Consider the following 7,612-nt stretch of genomic DNA (forward strand, 5'->3'; position numbering starts at 1 on the left):
ATATGCCAGGCACTGGGAATAGTGACACAAAAGGTAAAGTCCTTGTGCTCAACAAGTTCACATTTTATTAAGAAAACCCATTCGAACTTGAAGAGCTGGAGGCGGGGTGGTGGTGGGTAGGGAGTTGCCCTTGTGCTGAACCTTAAAAGAAGAAGTTTTTCAAGAGAGAGATGAGGGAGAAGTACATTCCAGGCATGGGAGATGGCTTGTGTAAATGCCCAGCAATAAGAAATGGAAGATCAAGTTTAGGAGGGAATCTAGTTGCTCAGTCTGGCTACAATATTTTATTGTTCAGTTGTTTTCAGTCTCTTGGTCAACCCATTTGGGGTTTTCTTGGCAAAGACACTGGAGTAGTTTGCCATTTCATTCTCCAACTCATTTTTGCAGATGAGAAAACTGAGGCAAATAGACTTAAGTGACTTGCCCAGAGTCACACAGCCACTAAGTGTCTGAGGCCAGATTTGAACTCAGAAAGATGTGTCTTCTTGACTTCAGACTTGGCACCCTATCCACTGCACTGCTGCCCATATGGGCTGGAATGTAGATGGCATGAAATGAATAAATTGGAAAGGTACATTGTAGCTAAATTATGGAAAGTCTTAATTGTCTTTTGTAAGAGGTTTTGTTTTATTGTAGAGGTGATAAGGACCTCTTGGAGGCTTCTCAGTAGTGTAGTAACAATTGAATTTGTTCCTTAAGAAAATTGTTTTGTCAGCTCTGTAAATGGGAGGTGTGGGGTGGATCGCCAAGTGATGAAGATAGTGAAGATGAAAGGTGATCAGGCCCTGAATTAGGGTGGTGTCCGTGTGACTGAAGAAAAGGGAATGAGAGATGTGGAAGAAGAACTGGCAACAGAATGGATGGAGGGTGGGAGAAGACGGATAGGGAAGAGTCAAGGACGACCTGAAGCTATGGACTTAGCTGCCCTGGAAGAGTTTCTCTTTGCCAGGAGCCCAGGCAGTGACACATCTCAGTGTTCTAATAATATCCCTAGATGGAAGTGCTGAGTAAGAAATACATAACACAATAGGGTAAAGTCAAGAAGGGCACAGAGTAAAATGGATTTCCTAAATTGATGCAAGCCAGATTTTTTTTTTTGCAGCAATTCAATATGTCTACCTTCTCCATCTAATATGTGTATGTATGTAAAATACACACACACTTTTGTATAGTCAGGACCCATGATTTCTTCCATTTAAGAAGATCCTCTTGTGGAGATTTTCTCCACCAGTGTGAATTAGCAGCTTCTCTGTAACTTATGGTATTAGGATCTAATGCGCTGAGGGGCAGTCAGTTAACATACATTAAGCGGCTTACTATATCCTAGGCACTATTCTAAGCCCTGGAAATACAAAGAAAATTGAAACTGTTCCTGGTTTCAGGGATCTTACATTTGAATGGGGAAGACAACATGTTTAGTCACTTACTATCCAGTTCTTGGTCACAGAACCAGGGGGACCTGAAGAGGGGAACTGTGTCTAGGGGTGGCATTCCAGAGTGAAAAATGGTCATGAATTCTAGGCTACGTACTGAGCGTGGAGCAAATTCGGAAACAAACAGCTACATTGCTCTGACCCCAGGAACAGAACACAGTCTCATTTCCAGGCCCTAGCCCAGTCTGAAACTATAGCAGAATAATCAGAGGGGCAGCTAGGTGGTGCAGTGAATAGAGTACCAGCCATGGAGTTAGAAAGACCTGAGTTCAAATCCAGACTCAAGACACAACACAAAACTAGCCATGTGATCTTGGACAAGTCATTTAACCCCAATTGCCCTACCTTCCTCCCTCCAAAAAGCAAAAAAAAGGAATAATCAGGGCAGGGAATCTACAGTTCTGTACTCTCCTTCCAGCTAGCAAACTGCTGAAACTCCAGCCATGGCAAGCTGACAGTGACTGAGGAAAAGGAGCATGGGCATCATATTTCAAGAAATCACAAAACTGCCCAGATTTTCCAAAAGGAGAAGATAAAGTAGAAATAGAATGAACCTACTGGTTACCTCCAAAATGAATACTTCCAGGAGCATTATAGCCAAAATCTATAACTTCCAGATCAAATGAAAAAAATTTTGCAAACAGCTAGAAGGAAAGAATTCAAGTACCAAGTAGCCACAGTCAGGATTAGACATGATTTAGGAACCACTATTACAAAGGAATGAAGAAGGCAAAGGATATAAGCTTACTACCAAGAGTAGCTTACCCCAAAAAAATAAGTATAATTGTACAGAGAGGAAAATGGATCTTTAATGAAATAGAGTACTTCCAAGAATTCCTAATGAAAAGACCAAAATAAAAATGTAAACATGAGTGCCCAGTCATAAGGGACAAAAGTTTACTTCCTAATATGGGGAAATAGGTTGCCCTGTATTAGAGGTCATGGAGATAGTCTAATAAGACAGAAGGCATGGGAGTGATCTTGTGATGTTTTGATTATTTTAAAGGAAGGGCAAAGAATAAACTGAGGTGGGAGACGGGAAAGGAAGTTTGAGGAAAATTGTCTTATAATTGCAGTATGCCATTAGAAGACTATACAAACAAAAAGGCTAGGCAATATTTGAATCTCACTCATCTGAACTGATTAAAGGAGGTAAACATTTCAAATGAAAAAAATTGTAAAGTACTTAGCACAGTGCCTGGAATATAGTAGAAGTTGAGAAGTAAACTGCAGAACTTTGGCTCAGACCTTAGGAGCAAAATGGAATTTCAATTCCAGTATCTCAGCCAGCCTGTAAAGAAATTACCAGAACAGGAATCCCAGACCAAAGGGAAGCCTGCAGTTCTGAACCAGCAGAACTTCCTGGCTGACTGATAGGGGCTATCTAATAATATTGTATGAAATGAAAACTCCCAGGAACACCATAGCCAAAATCCAGAGCTTCCAGGTTATAGAAAAAATACTGCAAAATAGTACAAGCTTCCAGAAAGGCAGAATTCATGTACCAAAGAACCATAATCAGGATCACAAATTATTTAGCAGCCACTATAAAGAAACAGAAAATTTGGAATGTTTCAGTCAAAAATAATTTACCCAGCAAAACTCGGTATAATGCTGCTGGGGGAAAATGGACCTTTAATGAAATAGGGGACTTCCAAATATTGCAAAGACCAGAGCTGTGGAGAAACTTTGAAATGTAAACACAGGAACAAAGAGAAACATAAGAAGGAAAACGAATGAATAATGATAAAGGACTCAATAAGAATCGTTCAGTTCTTTCAGTCATGTCTGTCTCCTAACACTTTTTGGGGGGTTTTCTTTGCAAAGATATTGGAGCATTATGCCATTTCCTTCTCCAACTCATTTTACAGATGAGGAAACTGCGACAAACAAGGTTAAGTGAATTGCCCAGGGTCACATGGCTAGTAAATCTTTGAGACCAGATTTGAACTCAAGTCTTGAACTCCAGGCCTGGTGCTCCATCTACTGTGCCACCAACTGTCTCAAAACAAGAATAAACTGCTTAATTTTTTTTGCAGAGCAATTGGGGTTAAGTGACTTGCCCAAAGTCACATGGCTAGTAAGTGTCTGAGGCCAGATTTGAACTCAGGTCCTGAGTCCAGGGCCAGTGCTCTATTCACTGCACCACTTAGCCACCCCAAACTGCTTAATTTTTAAAATGGGGAGATGATGCTGTCCCCTCTGAACCCTGTCATCATCAGCTTTCATACAGGAAGTCTAATTAGATAAGGCCTGAGAGTGGTTCCATTATGTCTTGATCTTAAGAAAAGAATGGAAAAAGAGTGGAAGAGGAATACACCAGTGGGGAAAAAGGGGAAAAGGGGAAAAAATTAAGGAAAATTATCTCACATAATAAGAATATACAAGTAGACATCTGTACAAAGAGGAAGAGGTGATTATGGAGTGGCTAATGAATTTCACTCTCATCTGAACTGGTCAGAAGAAGGAAGAATACACACACACACACACACACACACACAGAGTTGGATACAGAAATATATTTCACTCAGTGAAACAGGGAAAGGGGAGAAGGGTATAGTGGGAATTAGAGGGAGGTTAGATCAATTAGTCCTAAACAAAAAAAAAATCTAGAGATGTATTAAAATATTTCTCTTTTTGTGGTGGCAAAGAATAGGAATGTCAGGAGTTGCCCATGAATTGGGGAATGAGCAATCAGGTCATGGGATATAAAATGTGTTGAAATACTATTGCACTGAACTTTTATCAGCAGAATGACTGACCAGGATTCCAGAGGACTAATGATGAAATATATTACCCATCTCCTGATAAAGAAGTGAAGGACTCAGAATACAGAATGAGGCAAGTATTTTTGAGGATATAGCCAATGTGGAAATTTGTTTTAATTGATTATATAAATTATATATAAATATTTGTGTAAACTTGGGAACTCTGATTAATGAAATGACCAACCACGATTCCTGAGGACTTTTGATAAAACATGTTGCCCACTTCCTGACGGAGGTAATGAACTCAGAACACAGATTTAGATTTTTTTAAAACATGGCCAGTGAGAAATTTTGTTTTGCTTGACTATACATGCTTGTAAAAGGGATTTTGTTTTTCTTACTTTCTTAAGGTAGGGGAAGAGGAAAGTAGGACGTAGAGAAGCCTGATCTTTGTTTAAAGGTATAATAAAATTTCATTTTAAAAAATGATGGGTCAAAGAATAAATCATAGAAACAATCAGTAATTTCATTAAAGATGGTGACAACACAAGTGATATAGCATCCAAATTCTTAGAGAAGTTAAGAGAGTTACAGGAAGAAATAGATAACAAAACTATACTAGTGAGGGACCCAAATCTTCCCCTCTCAGAACTAGATAAATCTAACCACAAAATAAGAAAGAAGTTAAGGAGATTAATAGAATTCTAGAAAAGTTAGATATGATTTTCCTCTGAAGAAACTGAATGGGGATAAAAAGGAACATACCTTTTTCTTGGTGGTACATGACACCTACACAAAAACTGACCATGTATTAGGGCATAAAAACCTCACAATCCAATACAGAAAAACAAATATTAAATGCATCCTTTTCAAATTATGATGCAATAAAAAATCACATGTCATAAAGGGCCATGGAAAGATAGAAAATCTAATGAATCTAAAAATTCATTGGGAACTAAATAATCTAATCCTAAAGAATGAGTGGGTCAAACAACAAATCATAGAAACAATAACTTCATTCAAGAAAATGAGAATAATGAAGACAACGTACCAAAACTTGTGAGATGTAGCAAAAGCAGTTCTTAGGGAAGTTTTATATCTATAAATGCTTATATGAATAAAATAGAGAAAGAGGAAATCAATGGGCATGCAACTAAAAAAGCTAGGAAAAGAACAAATTAAAAATCCCCAATTAAATACCAAATTAGAAATTGTGAAAACCAGCACATGAAGAAATGCTCTAAATCACTATTGATTAGAGAGATGCAAATCAAAACAACTCTGAGGTACCACATCTCACCAGTCAGATTGGCTAAGATGACAAAACAGGAAAATGACAAATGCTGGAGAGGATGTGGGCAAACTGGAACACTAATGCATTGCTGGTAGAGTTGTGAACTGATCCAGCCTTTCTAGAGAGCAATCTGGAATTATGCCCAAAGGGCTACAAATAATTTCATGCCCTTTGGCCCAGCAATATCACTTCTAGGGTTATATCCCAAAGAGATCATAGAAGTGGGAGGATTGCATCAGACTGAGCATCTATGCATGCTCATATGGAATGACATTTATTGGCTAGTTGGTTCCCCATAACACATGTGTATATGACATGTACATGTATGTTTCATTCTATTCTCTTGTTAAAAAAATTTTATAGGGGTGGCTAGGTGGTATAGTGAATAGAGCACCGGCCCTGGAGTCAGAGGAACCATAAGTTCAAATCCAGCCTCAGTCACTTAACAAAAAACTAGCTGTGTGACCTTGAGCAAGTCACTTAACCCCAATTGCCTTACCTTCCCTCCTCCAAAAAGCAAAAAAAAAAAATTTATAGACAAGTTCCTCAGCTAAAGGTCTCATATCTCAAATATATAGAGAACTTTGTCAAATTTAAAAGAGTATTATTCATTCTCCAACTGATAAATGGTCAAAGGATATACATAGAAAACTTTTCAGTGAAGAGATAAAAGCTATATGTAGTCATATAAAATGTTCTAAGTTATTATTAATTAGAGAAATGCAAATTAAAACAACTTTGAGATATTATCATATTATCTCATACCTATTGGATTGATTAAAATGATAGAAGGGGAAAATAACAAAGTTGAAGGGAATATGGAAAAATTGGGACGCATTGTTAGTGGAACTGTGAACTGATTCAACCATTTTGGAGAGCAATCTGTAATTATGCCCTAACAGTTATAAAAATATGCTATAAACTATGATAAAAAAAAAACACAAAACCTTTTTTAACCCAGAAATACCACTATTAGGTCCCAAACTGATCAGGGAAAAAGGAAAATAACTTATATGTTCTAAAATATTTATAGCAGCTCTCTTTGTGTTGGCAAAGAACTGGAAATTGAAGGGATGCCCATCAACTGGAGAATAGCTAAACAAATTGTGGCATATGGTTGTGATGGAATACTACTATGTTTTATGAAATAATTTTAGAAAAACATGGAAAGACTTGCATGAAATAATGCAGAGTGAAATGAGCAGAACCAAGAGAATGTTGTAATAGTAACAGCAATATTGTTTGAAGAATAACTGAATGACTAAGTTATTCTGAGTATAATAAATACTCAAATCAACTATAAAGAGCCTATGAAGGAAAATGCTTACCATCTCCAGAGAAAGAACTGATAAATAGAAGTGTGCATTGTATGGTTTTTACATGTATACGTGTGTGTGTGTGCGAAATGGTGTCCTTCCCTAGTGCTGCGTGGGGAGGGAGGAAGACAGTTTGGAACTTAAAATATAACAAAAAATTAAATTTAAAAAAAGTGTTATTATTGACATTTGTTTTTACACCTCATTTTCTTTTAATCCTCCTCTTCAGCCATTTAACTCTTCCTTGGCTAACATCCCCCACCCCAAGTCACCTTGGGGAGATTCCCTGAAGATACTGTGGGCATCTCGGGAGATGTGACTCCTAACTGACTGAGGTCTGTGAGACCCGTGGTGCTTCATATATGTAGGGAAGTATAGCTTTGTATTGTTGGAAAGAGGAGAGAGAAGTCAAGAGAGACTGAAGACAAGAGACTTCATATAGGATAATATATAATATATAGACAACATATAGGATAATCTGGCCCCCTAACACATTCCTTTGCTCTCAGCACCTGCATCCCTGGAGACTGCTAAGAATAGACTTCCAGAATTAGACCATTCTGTCCCTGAGCTGAGATTTCAGCTTGTTCCTGAGTCCCAAAACTACCCTGACTCTTGTATATTCTATCATCTATATAAGTTCCTGATTTCTGTTTTAATATAGTATTTACTTTGATAATTATGTTTGCTAGCTATTTGTGATTTTTTTTTTGTTTAATAAGCATTTGACTGGAGGAAGCTTAGCAGACCGAGAGCAAGTTGTTACCCTCTCCTTTATCCTAACCCCCTAAGAAAGCATTATACTCCTAGACAGCAAATATCAAATTTCCAGTAGGTAGATATAATTCTAACCCAAATGCC

This window comes from Petaurus breviceps, unplaced genomic scaffold, assembly GCF_028583685.1.
Source record: "Petaurus breviceps papuanus isolate PSGF00001 unplaced genomic scaffold, PetGlider_PUasm1.0 189, whole genome shotgun sequence".
NCBI classification, from domain to species: Eukaryota; Metazoa; Chordata; class Mammalia; order Diprotodontia; family Petauridae; genus Petaurus; species Petaurus breviceps.